Source organism: Lissotriton helveticus, chromosome 2_1 (genome assembly GCF_964261635.1).
Source record: "Lissotriton helveticus chromosome 2_1, aLisHel1.1, whole genome shotgun sequence".
Classification (NCBI taxonomy): domain Eukaryota; kingdom Metazoa; phylum Chordata; class Amphibia; order Caudata; family Salamandridae; genus Lissotriton; species Lissotriton helveticus.
The window spans coordinates 271,959,525-271,976,473 of record NC_136059.1 but is presented as its reverse complement, the minus strand read 5'-3'; positions in this window follow the sequence as shown (position 1 = coordinate 271,976,473).

Here is a 16,949-nt window from a genome sequence, read left to right as displayed (position 1 = left end):
ACCCAACCAAGATTGAGACTTCGCAATTTCCCTGGGAGGGTAGCGATCACACATCCCGGAAATCACTGAATTAAAATCTCCACCCACCACCAACTGACCCTCCGGAACTCCCAGGATCACTTCCCCCAAATCAGCGAAGATAGTAGTCTGCAACCCAGGTGGAACATAGACAGAGAGGAGAGTGATAACCCTCCCCTCCCAGCACCCGACAATGGCGGCGTACCGCCCTCTATCGTCGAGGATAATATCATCAACCTGAAGAGGGAGGGAGTTCCTGACTAGGATACCAACCCCCCGGGAGCCAGAGGTGAATCCGGAGTGCGCTAAGAGACGATAACCACGCCTGTTCATAGCATGGCATGTGTTGCCTATTAAGTGCGTCTCCTGTAGCAACACCACATCAGGGGATAAACGACGTAACAGTTGTAATACCACCCCTCGTTTTATCCTATCTCCCAACCCATTGACGTTCCAACACAATAGCCTCAATCCCCTACCCCCATCCCAGAAACCAATCCCACCCCATCCCACAACAGATACGACACAGAGCTACAGTAGATCATCAGTACATTGCCTTGAGAGAAACAAAAGAACAGTAACTTCGCCCCGTCTACCCCCAACAGATCCCAAACATCACACCCCCCACCCTGCACCCCTGCGTGAGACTAAAAAGCCACCCCAACTTGCAGTGTGCCTGACGCCCTAACACACAACTAATCTATGAAAAGAACCCTAGAGAAGGAAAGACCCACCCAACCCCCGCCCGTGCCCCCGAAGGACAGTACATTAGCAAACAAATTTGCATAGCATCAAACCGCTGCCAAAAGTCAATATGTTGATCCGGGAGCCGATCTCACCCCCTATTCCTGCTCCACCGGGCCGCCCTCGGCTCCTCCTGAATACTCAGAGCGTTCTTGCCGCATGGGCAGTGTGTCAAGCCAGTCTCCTGCAGCCTCAGGATGGTTAAAGAAGAAAGTCCGGTCTTCGTACACCACACGTAGCCGAGCCGGGAAGAGCATAGCATACTTCATGTCCCTGTCTCTTAACCTCTTGTTCACCCCTTGGAACCCCAGTCGCTGTTTCTGTACCTGCTGGGTGAAGTCCGGGTAAAAACTCACTGCAGTGTTCTCTAAGGCAGTGGGACCACTCTGGCGCGACGCTTGCAGGATCGCGTCTCTGGCCCAAAAATTGAAAATCCTAGCAATAATGGGTTGCGGGGTGGACCCCTGCTTGGGCATTCCTCCCGGTATCCAATGAGCCCGTTCCACAGCGAAGAACTTACTGAGACCCTTGGGGGCAAGGTGGTTACACAACAAGGTCCTCCACAAGCAGGTCGACCGAAGAAGCATCCGCCCTTTCCGGGACACCGACCACACAAATGTTGTTCCGTCTTGCACGGCTTTCAAAATCTTCCAGGCGTCGGGAGAAAAAATCGTGCGAGGATCTCAGGTACTGCCCTCCGCCTGTAGATCAGAGACATGGGTGGTAAGACTGGAGGTCTTTAAATCGAGAAATTTGACCTTTTCATTAGTCTTAGCAAGATCTGCCCTGATCAGAGTGACATCAATAGCAACTGTGTCCAGTTTGTGGGCCAGGGCTTCGTACTGTTGACCCAGCGAGGCCTTCATGCCAGCGATGGCGCCCATGACATCGTTCAGCGTCAGGTCCTAACCCGTCGAGGAATCTTCTCCAACGTTGCTCGGGGGTTTAGTCGGTCCCCCCGGAGAGCTCTTGGAAAGAGTGTATCTGTCCATAACGTTTGACTGTACGGAGCTCCCACAGAGAGCCGGCTTGGTCTTGCGCTTCTCACCCTTGGGCTTGGTGGCCATCTTGGGTTCAGCGCCCCGGAGGGGAGCCTTGGACCTGGTGAAAATGGCTACACTCGATGCGACCAAAACAGGTCATCAGGATAAAGTGGGCACTTCACACCATACGATAAACCACAGTAGGCCAGCGCGGAGCTAGAGTTGAAGCCGGAGAGCAGAATGCGACCAGTGCGGGTCAAGGCAAACCAAAGTCAGGGAGGTCTCAAAGCCAAAACCGAAACCGAAAGTGAATGGCGGGGCAAAAAGACTCGGGCAAGCCGTTGTTGTTCGATTACTGCCCGGCTGGCAGAGAAATCGAGCCCGGGTCAGCACCAAGGAGCAGGCCAGAAAAGTTCAGGAGCCCGTAACTTCGGCTCCCAAGCTCCAAATCGAAATCCCAAAACAGCTAGTAGGTCAGCCAGGTTGTGCCAGTAACGACTCGTCGTCGTGGACAGGATAAGATGCAGGATAAACGGCGGAGGCGGCGAAGGTCCGGGAGACCTGTGCTCACGTGACCATTCTGGTTGCGCGTGAAGCTCCTCCCCCCACGCTCTTATTTTTAAAGGCTTCTTTTTAAGCCGATTTTAGTGCAGAAAAATTATTATTAAAAAATGGCATAAATGAGTAAAATCATAGTGCGAGCATAAGTAAAGAATGCAATTACTATGAAAACTGGCAACATATTATACACGGTGCAAGATTTCAGATCCCTGAATATCTAATCTTAAGCATCAAAGGTATTGCCACAGTGATAGGACCTATTTTAACATACTTTCATACCTAAACATCATTTATTTTCGTCGATCAGGGGTCTGTCTGTAAAAGAAAGCTAAGTTGTGTTTCTGTAGGAAAAGTATTTACTAAACAAACAGCCCTAGAGGCATTGGGGTGGCTCAGTTTGACACCACAATATTGCTGTGTGGAATGTCATCAACGTCCTGGTTTCTCTCACAGAAAGGGCTCTGAACAGCTGTTATATAATCTTTAAGCTGTTATGCTTTTTCCTAAATATCATGTATTCAAATGAATACATCGATATATGAACTAGAAGCATACCATTAACACACATGATAAGTGCAATGTACATCGTCGCACAATAGTGAAAATTATTACATTAGCATAAGAATAACAACTTATATCACATTAGCAAATGAGCAAATGCACACAATACAAATACCCCTTAAATGATATACAAAGCTAGTAGGCTGGGAGCTAGTTAACCCTGGACCCGAACACTGTAGCTACCCACATTTCAAGAATTATTTAAATCAAAGGAAAAATACTGCGATTAAAACTGTTTGTTTTAGAGACTTTCCATTTCTGGGAAATGTGCACATCCACATTATTACCGGAGGAGTGTTGGAATGGTGGATGGGAAGACTTCTCTCAATATTTACTTATTCCATAACTTTTTGTAGCTGAAATGTAAAAAAGATCTGTGATTTTAGCCAAACATTCAAGTGTGCAGGACATTTTGAAATCCACGCAAGCCCATTCACTCTGTAATCCTCCATGGGTCTTATTTTCAGAAACGTGTTGGATTGGTCAGATTTCGTGTGTGCTAGCTGACCACAGGCTAAAAATTGCAGGTACCCACATCCTACAAATGACCGCAAATCAAAGCAAAATTCTTGGGGGTATATTCTCAAGAACAGGTGATAATTATTACCAACCTAGGTTAACGCAACTTTACATAATGCCGTCTATTGCAGGGATGTCGTCTGCTGACCATCGGTTAACGGTGTATTCTTGACATGCCAGCAACAGGCGATAGTTTCCCGATAACGCCTCAAATGTCCGTGTTAAAATGACTGTAACACCGATAAAAAAGGAAACCTGAATGTGAAAAAAGTAGCGATGGGCCCAACAGCGATAAAAAATATCAGCGATAAGCAGCGCCGGGCTTGCTATTTCCACGTCAGGTGGGAAAAATCACCATAAAAACTGCAAAAAAAACAATAAAAAAAAACAAAACACAAACAACTGAGAAGCACCATGCAGGAAGCTGGAGCAACTACAGAGGTCCACTAGAACCCCACAAACCCACTGGAGGACCAGCCAGGGACCTCGGTGATGGAGAAGGGCAAGGAGAAGAAGAAGAGGAGGAACCCGTGATTTAGAGAATCCCCAGCGTCATGGAGATTGCAGCGCCGAACATTGGACAGGATTAGACAGCTAAAGGTGCGGCTGGAGAGGAGTGCTCGAGTCAGCTCACTACCCCATACCAGCATGCCACAGCAGGGCTGGCTGCACAACCCGGACCGGAGTCAGAATCTCCTGCAAATCAAGCGATCGAAAATGCCAAGAATGCCGAGATTTCTGCGGAGTGTCTTCAACCACAGTCGCTACCTGGGTAAAGGGCTTAGATCACGAGGGTGAGGGAAGCCCTGGGGTATCTGGGGAATGTCCCTCTCAGGTCACGTCCATGTCAATGCATTGGGTAGTGGGACAGCTGGCGGGACTGTTGACAGCGAGTTTGTACCCACAGTGGCTGGAGGTCTGAATGCCAATGTAATATTATTGGATGCTGCTCCCGAGGTCGTGGAGGTCTCTGTGGGAAACGCCACTTGTAATTTCACCAGCCAGAATGTGATCCCACTGTGGTCTAATGCAACCTTGCTGTCCCCCGAGGGGAATAAGTTCTACTCAAAGGGTAGTCGTCTGCTATGCAAAAAACACATCGCAGTAGATCCTCCAACTCTAAGCATCAGGCAAGGTCCAGAGCTAGATTCTCTAAATCAGATTCAGCCACAGCAAGCTTGAATGAGATTACTCAGCTACAACTATGGCCACGAGAATGGCCTATGGGTCTGACTCAGTGAACACCGCCTAAGGCAGCTAATGGCCATGAATCAGCGTCTTCCCCACCCACACTAGAGCTATTGTATACCACCCATAAGCAGATGCAGGGGGAGGCCAGACTAGAGAGCTGAAGGTCACTCCATGCTACAAAAAAACTGCAGGGGTCCATTCGCAAAGTTAACAAGCTGTGTACAGATATGGCTGAAAAAGAAGAGAGAGCTGTTGCCTTGGAGGTGGAAGTCGGCAAGCTACAGGTATTCAAGGTATTTAAGGAATCACAGGAAAAGCAATCCTCAGATATGTGTTGGTAGCTTGAAGAAATAACGTACGGCTACTTGGTCTGGCAGAAAATGTGGAAGGGGAAAACATTATGTCCTTTGTCGTCTCTCTACTGAACGGTGCCTTTCCCGACCTTGCCCATTGGAACTGGGAGATGGAGGTTCAGCAAGCACATCCCTTCCCAATGACCCGGAGGACCAACGCTGCCAGTCAAGGGGAGCGACCCAGAGCAATTAAAAAAAATATATGTCTAGAACTTTCTTCTAAGGTAGGCCATAATCGATCAGGCGAGATCAGACTCGAAACTGTCTTATGAGGGCCATACCTTCTTCGCTCGGCCGGACTTTTGCCACACTGTGGACGAGTGTAGATGGAGACTCCAGCAGCTGATAACTCCCTTTCAGGGGTAGGGCTGCGAGCCATTTCTGTTATTCCCCTCCCGGCTCAAGGTTATCCTGAATGGCAGGGTGCAAATGTTTTTTTCTGAAATCAAAGCACAAGAATATATCACTGAGCTTAAGGAAGCAAGGGGAGGAGGGTTATGGGCTGCAGACCGCATGGGGGTCCGACTGCTAAATGATTATTGATTATGATTTTGAATTAGATTTCTGAGCTATGGTGACCTGATGCTTATTTCCGTGTAGGTCTAACACGCTATCTTTCTTTATATATTTATTTTTAGGTTGTAGATTTAGATGGAAATTGGGGGTGGGTTCACAGGGGGTCAGGGTGCCTCAAGGGGGTGGGAGGACTGCTGTGACTCAAGATGTGAGATCAGCTGCCATACATAGGTCATGCTTGACCTATCAGCCAGTAAGAGTTGTAGAAGGGGTGAGGGTGGGGGAGATTCTCTGCGTGGGGAGGGGGCAAGAGGGGGGTAAGAAAGGGCACAGCCCAACACTGCACAGTACAACATGTGAGGGAAATTTCAGTGAAGAGCCATGGGGATGGGTAGAAAATTAGCTTTGTAAGATCACTCTCAGATGTATTAAAAATGAAATTATGCTGGAAATTGTGGTGGTTGCGTATAGGAACTGTCAAAACATAGTATAATCAGCCTGTGAATTGCCTCAATTAAAGTTTGCGGGTTAAATGATCAAGGCAAAAGGCTGCGATCCTGTTTAAAACTTCACAAATCGAAATACTCTGTATTCAAGAAACTCACATAGAAGGTATTAGAGGCAGTATCCTTGAAGGCAGTATCCTTGAACAGCTAGGATATAAGCTATGGTGAGTACCAAGCAAGGTACCTGTACAAGAGTGGTTGCAATTCTTACTCGAAGGAGTGATATAAAGGTTAAAAGAAAATTAGCTGATAGATGGGGCCTTTGGGCTATGGCTGAATGCTCGTTGGGCGGTGAAATATTCACAATCTGCTCTGTGTACGGATCAACTGGTGATGACCCTGAGGCTCTTGAATTTTTGGATACTGAACTTGCAACTTGGTCCATGCTTGTAATAGTCTGTGGGGATTTTAATATTAATGGGTTGGTTGTGCATTGGGGTAATTTGGGAGGTGGATACTTGGTAAGAAAAGAAGGGTCACCACAGCTCTTATGAATTTAGTTAGGAACAATGGTCTTCCTGATGCATCGGCTTATCTAAAACCCAAAGATCCTGGCAGCACGTTTTTTTCGGCACCCCATAAGGCTATTTCACCACTTGATTACTTTTTTTGTGTCACATTATTTAATCTCGAAGTTTAGGATAGAGAAATATCCCCGGTTACTTTTGGATCATAACCCTTTAATCCTTACAGCCACTCTCACTGGGGAGGGGGGGTAAGGCAAGAAGGGGGTTGGACCTTCGAACAGGGGCTCATAAAAGATCCAGAATATGTGCTCCACATGAGGGGGTGGAGTAAAGAATTTTGGGATTTTAATAGGGAAAGCTCATGTACAGGGACAGTTTGGGATGTTTTTAAAGTGGGGTCAGAGGTGAAACAATGAGCTATCGTCTGCATCAGAAGAAGAAGGTGGCACAGCAAGAGGAAGCAGCCAGAAAAACCCTGATCAGGATAGAGGAGTATCTCGTCTTAGCTATCAATTTGTGCAGACCAATCGAGAATATGTTGCTTCAGTTGGCCTCAATTAAGGCTGATGTCGGAGAACGGATTGCTGTTAAGGCTGCGGAAATCTTCCTAGCAAAAAGAGAGCATTGCCATGAGTTTAGTGAGCAGGTGGGGCATACCCTCGTAGTATGATTAAGACAAAAGAGTACTGCAGGAAAGATAACTGAAATCTTGAATAACAACAGGAGTATAATAGCTGATTCCTCTGGAATTCGGGAGGTGTTCCTGCAATTTTGTCAACAGCTTTATAGCAAAGAACCCCCGATGGTGCAGAGTTTAATTCAAGAGTATTTAAATAAAATACCCTTACAGGGGGTTGACTTAGCAGATAAAGAGACTCTCAAGGCTGCTCTGACTCAGGATGAGATAATGGGTGCATTACGAAGCTTATCATCTAGAAAGGCTGCTGGTCCAGATGTGGTAAATAAAATAATTACCCTGGCATAATTTCTAGGCATTAACAATTAGCATGTATCAAATGAGAGGCAGAGAGTCTGTGGTGTCCAAGTTAAAAGGGCTTTATTCCAATAACTCGAGTTAAGGGAGAATCTGTTCCATCACCACTGAGGTTCAGTAAGGGTCTTCTAGAATTATTTACAGAGAACAACACATATATACATTTCTCCTTGTACATAGGGAGGAGCGCTTCAGGCAGAGCATGAAAGAAAGAGATAAGAGCATGTGGGCGTGCATGAGGGTGTACACTTGATGAGTCACAGGTGGGTGATAGGTGGGTGGCTACATAGAGGAGGAGTTACATGGCAGGCTGGAACTTTGCCCTACTTGTGCACGCAATTTGAGCATGACGTGCAATTGACGTGTAACTGGGAGGAGAGCTGACTTTCAGTCTAGTAGAGAGATCTTTAGTGTCAAGGCGACCAGCACGTCTGGTACTAACTGATATCTTAAGTCAGGGGATGTATTATCTGAAGCAAAGGTTGCTCATCGCTAAGAATCAGAAAAGCATATATTTCTTCGTGCATTACGTGGGGGCTGTGAGCTTTTTATGGATGCAAGCACTGTGATTTACTTCAATGGAGACAGAGAGGCTAGGCCCTATCTTCCGCGGACGGGTTCTGTTTACCCTCCTCACTGGGCAGGAATGTGACTCTGTACAGCAGGCAGATAACTGTTATTCATATTACTATCTTGGCAACCCTTGCTGGGTCTCTTTCGGCTGAGCTGGAAGTATGCGAGGTCAGAGTTACATCACTGCAGCTTGCAGTGTGTCAGGAGTCATGAAAACCCTAATTCAGAAAGTGGCTCAGACTTACGATATTATTTAAAAGTGCACAATGCAAATACATGGGCCTTCATGTTAGCTTAACGTTTGGGAAACTGGATGGCAGGCACCTTAATGCAGGACGTGATTGCAGAGGCCTTGTGATTCAGGCCACTGAGAGAAATATGCATGGTGACATGCACACATATGTAACATAGGGTACACGTAGGGGGCATCTTGGTCAGGCAAAATTTCATTTTCCTCATTCCCTCCTTGTCCCCTACGTAACCCTTTAGGATACATCTATATTCATGAGAACGTATAGTTGATCATACAGCATCATTTGTTCGTCCTTAACCCTTTGTATACTTGGATGTGGAACACATGCAGTTGCACACAGGCCGCAAATGGCCGGGCCACACTGCAGACAGAGACAGCAACCAAATATCATAAGTAGGATCATTCCTAGGAAGGACAACACTTTCCATCCCCAAGCAGATATCACACCCCAGAGCCAACTGGACCAAGTCCATGTGCCTGGGTCTTGATGTATGCCATGAGCGATCTTGTGGAGCCTTGTTATCGCTGCATACACAGATGGCGCGTTATTTGGGATGAAAACGCAACAACTAGATCGGATCACGCTACATGCTCCGCCCCTATCTGCCAAGATGACGTCTAGAACGAGGCGATTTTGAAGAACAACAAGTCTCATAGCAGACTGTTCCTGGGTCAAGTTCGCCAGGGCAGATGCAGTCACATTCACTACTGCCTCAAGAGTCCTTGTTAACTTGCGTATCAGTTTACTGTTTTGGACGGGACCTATGAAGAAAAAGAATCCTTTGTTGAAATCTGTATATTGCTCCCAAGCTGTTTCAGTCTGATCAATCCCTGAGGCATCTGTCTCTCTCCTTACTTTAACATGTTCTAGTCGTGAATCTCCATGATAATGGGATGGGGCCAAGAATACAGGTGGCAATAAGAATGCTATATAACAAGTCCCACCCCAGTCTAAGGGCAGATGCACATAGGCTGTCTGACCGCAAATGAAATAGGTATGGCGTGATGTTTTGAAAGAAGAAAGTCCTTTATCTTTAAATTCTACTACAACTTTACACTCGCTGTGTCCCATATGTACTGAGCCTTTCTTATTAACACATAAATCACCTTTTGCTGGTAGAACTGAAATAAACGGTGGACCTGTATTTTGCTTGGGCTGAACATTTAACATTATAAAATTAACGGATGCATTTCCCTGCTCGTACTCTTCATTCTCTAGATCGGTTCCCTTCCTTTGAGGAAATCCGTCTTTGTCTGGAAAACATGCTTCATTCATTACTTTATTCAGGTTTCCATATATCCAGCCACCTGGATAAGCTATGTACTTTCTATCTATTGAGGTCATTAAGGCAAACCATGCTCCACATGAACCATTGTGTGAGAACGGCAGAGGATAGAAGGGCAGAACTCGCTTCACCTTTTGATAAGGTGGCAGTTGGCCACATACCCAGCAATCAGTCGCATTGCTGGTCTGATGAGAATGGTGTAACATTCGAATAAAAGTATTGTTACGCAATGCAAGTCGATATGACAATTCATGAGGTGGCAGTTCACTAAATGTATGCTCTACAGTGTTATTAAGGGAAGAGTGCATATGTGAGGCAATAGGAGGAAAGAAAACATGTAGTAATAAACTGACACAGATTATAACAATGCACAGAATAAAAAGAATGATCAAAGTAACTATACATCTACTGCGTAATAACTTGCAGTACTTTTCTCTCATTTTGCTCTTCTTACTATTCTCGTATGTGATCTTATACATGTCAGAAATCTAGTCTAACCGATTCACCACCGAGTGGACTTAGACAATTAAACTACGTCTGACTTACTAGATCTTAACTTAGATTTATACTCCTGCTGTGGAGTCTTTTCTAGTTAAAGCGGCGCAGGCGGCGCAAGCGGCGCAAAGTCTGTATTTTCCAAAGTTCCAGATTGTCCAAAGTGTCTTTTACAGTGTTGAGCGTGAAGTTTCCCTTGCGTCCTTCGACTTTTATTGCGGTCCTCGTGGTCAGTAGCACCAACTTCGGCGTCTTCCAACGTGGCTCAAGGGGGCTTGATCGATCAAAGTTCCGGACAAGAATATAGTCTCCTGGTGCTATGGCATGCTCCTTGACCTGGGTGTTGTCAGGGAAGGCGGCAGCAACCTGTGAACGACAAGAGAGTAGTGCAGACATCAAGGAAGACAGGTAATCTGTCAGCATGTTACTGTCAACATCAGTTATTTTTTTTTTTTAGGCATAGGTGTACCCCACATATTTGGCGGTCTACCGAAGACTACTTCATACGGGGATAGGCCTGTTCTGGAATGAGCTACCATACGCATGTAAAAGAGGGCAACCGGTAAAGCTACCATCCAATCCACGCCTTTTTCTGCACATATCTTATCAAGTTTTGTTTTGATTGTCTGATTATGTCTTTCTACAAGGCCTGCTGCTTCAGGGTGTCTTACACAATGGAATTTCCAAGTATATCCTAACAGAAGAGACACTATAATCTGGAACTGGATATGCTTCTGTCCATCTAGATAGTGCACACACAACTACCAAGACATACTTGTAACCTCTACATCTGTTCATTTGGATATAATCCATCTGGAGGACCTCAAAAGGGTGGTCAGGAGGATGAAATCCGCCTTGTTCCACCGGAATGCCTTTACCTGTATTGAACTGGCAACAGATCATACATGTTCGTACTTTCTGCTTCGCTGCTGTACGCATGTGCTTGTTAAACCAGATATTCTGTAAGCTGTCTATCATTGCCTTTTCTCCCAAGTGTGCTGGACTATGTGTTGTGTTTATGATTACTTGTACCATAGAATCTGGAAGAAACCATGTACCTTTTCCCTTAGTCATCCAACCTTGTTCAGTCTGGACCCCTCCTTGTTCAGTCCATTTCTTTATCTCATTTGCATTGGCATGTGTCTGTATGTCGAGTACATCTTGAGTGGGATCCCTGACTGTCATACATGTTGTCAGTAATGGTACCTCTGTCCTTGTCGTGTCTGTTGGTGTCTGGGCTGTCTGGGCTGTAAGTTTAGCAGTTCGGTCTGCCAGGTCATTACCCTGGGAAATGGTGTCTGTAACTTTGGTGTGAGCTTTGCATTTCAGGATAGAAATGGCTGTAGGTAAATGTATTGCTTCTAACAAGGCTTGAATGAGCTGGCCATGCTGGATCTTGGTCCCATGGGAGGTCAAGAAACCTCTCTCCCTCCAAAGTACCCCGAAATCATGAACTACGCCAAAGGCATATTGTGAATCGGTATAAATGTTCACTCTTAAGTGCTTAGCTCTTATGCAGGCTTGTGTCAGAGCGATGAGCTCTGCTGCTTGTGCTGTTAGTGTGTCTATTTTCTGTGTCTCTATGACTTTAGTAGCAGTGGTCACGGCATATGCTGCTACTAACTCTCCTGCACTCGTTCTCATGCATGATCCATCTTCATAGAGCGTTAAGTCAGGGTCTGGAAGTGCAATATCTGTCAGGTCTTGTCTTGGTTTCGTCACTATATTCATTACTTCCACACAGTCATGTGATGGTGCATTTACTGTACTTGAGTGCAAAAGTGTTGCAGGATTCAGAATATTACAACGTCTGATCTCTATGTGTGGTTGAAATAATGTCAGTTCATATCCTGTCAGTCTTGCTACAGTCAAATGTTGTGTCTGTGTCCTGTTTAAGAGAACTTCCACTGCATGTGGTACACTAAAAAATAAAAACTGGCGCTTGACATAATGCTCTTTTTAATTCCTCAAATGCCAAGGTATGTTCTTGTGTCCAAGGGAGGACAGTCGAAGTGGCTGCCTCCTGTGTTGTCAATTGTATGAGTGGTTTGGCTAGATAGGCATACTGGGGAATCCATTGCCTACAGCATGAAGTGAGGCCAATGAATGCACGTACTTCTTTCTGTGTCTTGGGCTGTGAAAGGCTAGAAATTAACTGAATGAAAGGCTTGTGTTAGCTGTCTACCCTCCTTGGAAAGTAAGTGTCCAAGGTACACCACTTGCTTTTCACAGAATTGCAACTTGTGCCCCTTGTCAGCCAGAAAATGTAAAACTGTCAGTGATGCATTTGCGCATTCTGGTTCTGAACGTGCTGTAATTAGGATGTCATCTACGTACTGTAGTAGGGCAGTGTTGGGAGGCATATAAATACTGTCTGCGTAATGAGACTGAGCGTGTGTGAGACCGCACTACAGGACGCACGGCTCTAACTGAGTGAGCTGCAGAGCGGGGGGGGGCGAGACTGATGCACCTCACACAGGGCTCTAACTGAGACTGAGCTCCAGGGCTGAAGGGTGTGTGAGACTGGGCTGCAGGGCCCTGGCTGTGCATCCAAGGGGCAGGTCCCAGCTGTCTTTTTAATGCCTGACTGTAAATACTAGGGCTCATTGCAAGAGCGAAACTCCTGCCAATTATTCTGTTTACACTACGAGGGGAAAACTATTCATTGCAAGCATGCCTTATCTGAAGCCAATGAAGCTTTCAGTGCTGGCTGTAAGGAAGAGCAACTTGACCCCCACCTTATATAAACAATTTCTCTGCGGCTCATCAAGTTTTTTTCTCTCTACACTGCCTTCCCCTTCACCATGATGTCACCCACAGGGCAGTTCCTCCACCCTTTCAAAACTCTGAGAGCTAAGAACAGCTGCCAAGTTACTGACGAGAGACCTTAGTCAAATTGCAAGCATTCTTTATCTGCATGCGAAGGAAGCCTGAGTCAGTTGGAGGACTGCCAATAAATGTCCGCGGAAGAGAATTGGGGTATGGCCAATAATAACAAGACAGGCACTGCTCGGAGCTCCAAGAGGGAAAAGCCCTCCCTTTACAAAATATCCTTCCCTGGTAGCCAGGCCACTTCAAGGTCGCAAAACACATTCTCTGTAATTCAAAACAGACAGCTAACCAACATTCTCTAACTTAACCGAAGCAAATTAAAAACGTGATAAAAAGCATCCTAAAATCAGTAATTAATAACGACATATTTTTTTTTTTGTAACCTAGACACATGCTAGCATTTAAAAATAATTATATCATAAAATATTGTTACTAGCTGCAAAGGAAAAAAAAGGAAACAGAACAACATGGCATGGAAACACATCACATTTTACTTTTTGAAAATAACATGTGAAAACTCCATAATTTTGCATTGCAGAACCAAGATTTTCATAATTAAGTGTGCAAGCTTTTCTATTCTACCTATTAAAAGGGCCAGATTCATCATTTTTCAAAGAACCATGTTTTCTAATTGATGTTCAAAAAAAAACATGGTGTCTAATTGAGTGGATTAACTGTCACACGCTATTCTAAAGGGCAGCTTGCATTGGGAAATAATAATGTATATTTTGTAGAACAAATTTTAATTTAAAAAAAACAACACACGGTTGCATTACACTAATTAAAAAGCACATTCTATGATGGGTCTGTTTTGTATTTCCTTCTCAACCGTGAAAACATTAAAGCACCCTTCGTGCAAACCCTTATCTGAATCCGACTGGTTTATTTACAGCTTACCGACCTCTGAGTCAAAACACATTAAATCAAGTGTTCCAAGGCAAACCTACACACATACACGGACGCATTTGAAATAGAATGTTAAATGAACACTTCTTTACTCTCCAGGCAAGATGTTACCATTCAGTCAGCAAACTGACAAAGCACATAGGCAGACCCAGCAACCAATGAAAAAATTAAATCAACCCATCAATCACTGACTTTTAGTGTCAGCTCACATAACCATGCATGTGAGCTACACAGCCATGAAATCGTGCCAAAACGCACTTCCAAACTACGCCAAAAAGACACCAAAATTCAGCACAACTGGCCATCCACCTCCTCTACCGCTGATCCAACCCCCGGGCCCCTAGCGCACCTGGAACACCCCCAAAATAATTTCTCAATTTTCAGAAAAACGCCCATTGGATAACATGGCAAATCGCACCTCCGCACAAAACATGCTTTTTCCACCACTTCCACAACTCAGATCCTTTTCAAATTTGGCATCACAGTAGTCCAAGCGATTCCCTGAATCCTCACCAAAAAGCAACCAAATCCATCCACTGGAACGGGTACGAATTTCCACTCAAAAATACGCCCCCCCGCAAACACCAAAAACGGCCATAAATCGACCAAAAACGCCAAAATCCCTCAACACCTTGTTAAACAGCATGTTAAAACAAATACTGCCTTCTCAATACAAGATATTAACTCTTTGGCAGCTGAAGCACAATCATTCCCCAATGACTGCAGTACATGGGAAAGTCATGAACTCATCTCTCCACGTTATCACATAACACGTACGCACATCTTCAAAACGTTTTCTCCAAGCACTTGAAAGAGATCCAGCTCTCTCCTGCCTAACGTAATGATAACATGCTCTGCACAAACCATAACCACATGGCGCTATTCACAAGCCATATTCACAAGAAACTCAACAAGTTATAATAATGACATGCTCTTCATAAACCATATTTACAAGGAGCTATTTACAAGGAACTCTGATGCTGTCAGCTTCTTTCTACATACTCTAAATGGTACAGGTGGTGGCGTTCGCGACCTACTGGGTGTTTTCTGAGGTGGTCACTCTAGCTAGTTCTTTTTCTTTCGCTTTTTCCGCTGCTTGTTTAGTTCTCTCTACTTTATTAAATTCTTTCTCTACTCTCCTATGTGACTCTTTGCGCCACAATTCGATGGCATTTTTCTGAGAGGGTCTTGATTTCTTTTTCCATAGCGCTTCCTCTACTCTCATAATGCATTCTGAATCCCATGTTCCTGAGATAGGCCATCTATACTTTTCCTCCAGGTCCTTCGTGTAATCTACCCATAAGTCTAAAAACAAAATGGCGTCTAGCCCATGCTTATTATACATATAATGACCAGGTGTGTCTCTAGGCGGGATGTTAACTGACTCTTCTAGTATATCTTTTCTGGTCCCTATCTGACGCAATTTTGAAAACAGTGGCATGTTGAAACCAACACAATGGAAATACAATACACAAAAATAGACTGAAACAATCAACAATCATTCACACTAAAACAACATAACATTAAAACAAACATGATCTAAACCAATACAGAGAACTAAACATGTACTTGAAAAACTATATGCACTGGAATACAGTACAACCATACCGGTCTCAAAAATGAGACACGTCTTTACCGTGCCCACGTTTACCATGGACCCGTCTTGACCGTGCTCGTGTGAACGAACCCGTCTTTACCGTTTTCACGAATAACGTGAACCCGTCTTTACCGTTTCCATGAATAACGTGGACCCGTCTTTACCGTTTCCACGAATAACGTGAACCCGTCTTTACCGTTTTCATATAAAATGAACCCGTCTTGAAACTTTATGCATTCCCCATAGTGGTACTCACCGAGAAGCAAAACTTGAAACTTGAAGGCCTCGAACTTCTACGCATCTGGTCTACGTCTACGCATGCGCCTCGGAACGGGTGGACCTCTGGAAACCTCGGACCTTGCTCTCTCACGGGTTGGGCTCTGGTTGGGATGATCCGCGATCCTCACCGCCTCGTGTGGACGCCTGGTCGCAGTCCGTCTCCTCCGTGGGCCTGAGGGAGTAAGCAGGAAATCCCGCTGCGTGCACTTCGGAGTCCGTCACGGCTGTAGAAGGGGGCAAAAGCTGGACCTACGTCGCCGGCGCGTGGGGAAAGGGACAGTCCTAGTCGGGCGCCAAATTAATGTGGTAAATAAAATAATTACCCTGGCATAATTTCTAGGCATTAACAATTAGCATGTATCAAATGAGAGGCAGAGAGTCCGTGGTGTCCAAGTTAAAAGGGCTTTATTCCAATAACTCGAGTTAAGGGAGAATCTGTTCCATCACCACTGAGGTTCAGGAAGGGTCTTCTAAAATTATTTACAGAGAACAACACATATATACATTTCTCCTTGTACATAGGGAGGAGCGCTTCAGGCAGAGCATGAAAGAAAGAGATAAGAGCATGTGGGCGTGCATGAGGGTGTACACTTGATGAGTCACAGGTGGGTGATAGGTGGGTGGCTACATAGAGGAGGAGTTAAATGGCAGGCTGGAACTTTGCCCTACTTGTGCACGCAATTTGAGCATGACGTGCAATTGACGTGTAACTGGGAGGAGAGCTGACTTTCAGTCTAGTAGAGAGATCTTTAGTGTCAAGGCGACCAGCACGTCTGGTACTAACTGATATCTTAAGTCAGGGGATGTATTATCTGAAGCAAAGGTTGCTCATCGCTAAGAATCAGAAAAGCATATATTTCTTCGTGCATTACGTGGGGGCTGTGAGCTTTTTATGGATGCAAGCACTGTGATTTACTTCAATGGAGACAGAGAGGCTAGGCCCTATCTTCCGCGGACGGGTTCTGTTTACCCTCCTCACTGGGCAGGAATGTGACTCTGTACAGCAGGCAGATAACTGTTATTCATATTACTATCTTGGCAACCCTTGCTGGGACTCTTTCGGCTGAGCTGGAAGTATGCGAGGTCAGAGTTACGTCACTGCAGCTTGCAGTGTGTCAGGAGTCATGAAAACCCTAATTCAGAAAGTGGCTCAGACTTACGATATTATTTAAAAGTGCACAATGCAAATACATGGGCCTTCATGTTAGCTTAACGTTTGGGAAACTGGATGGCAGGCACCTTAATGCAGGACGTGATTGCAGAGGCCTTGTGATTCAGGCCACTGAGAGAAATATGCATGGGTGACATGCACACA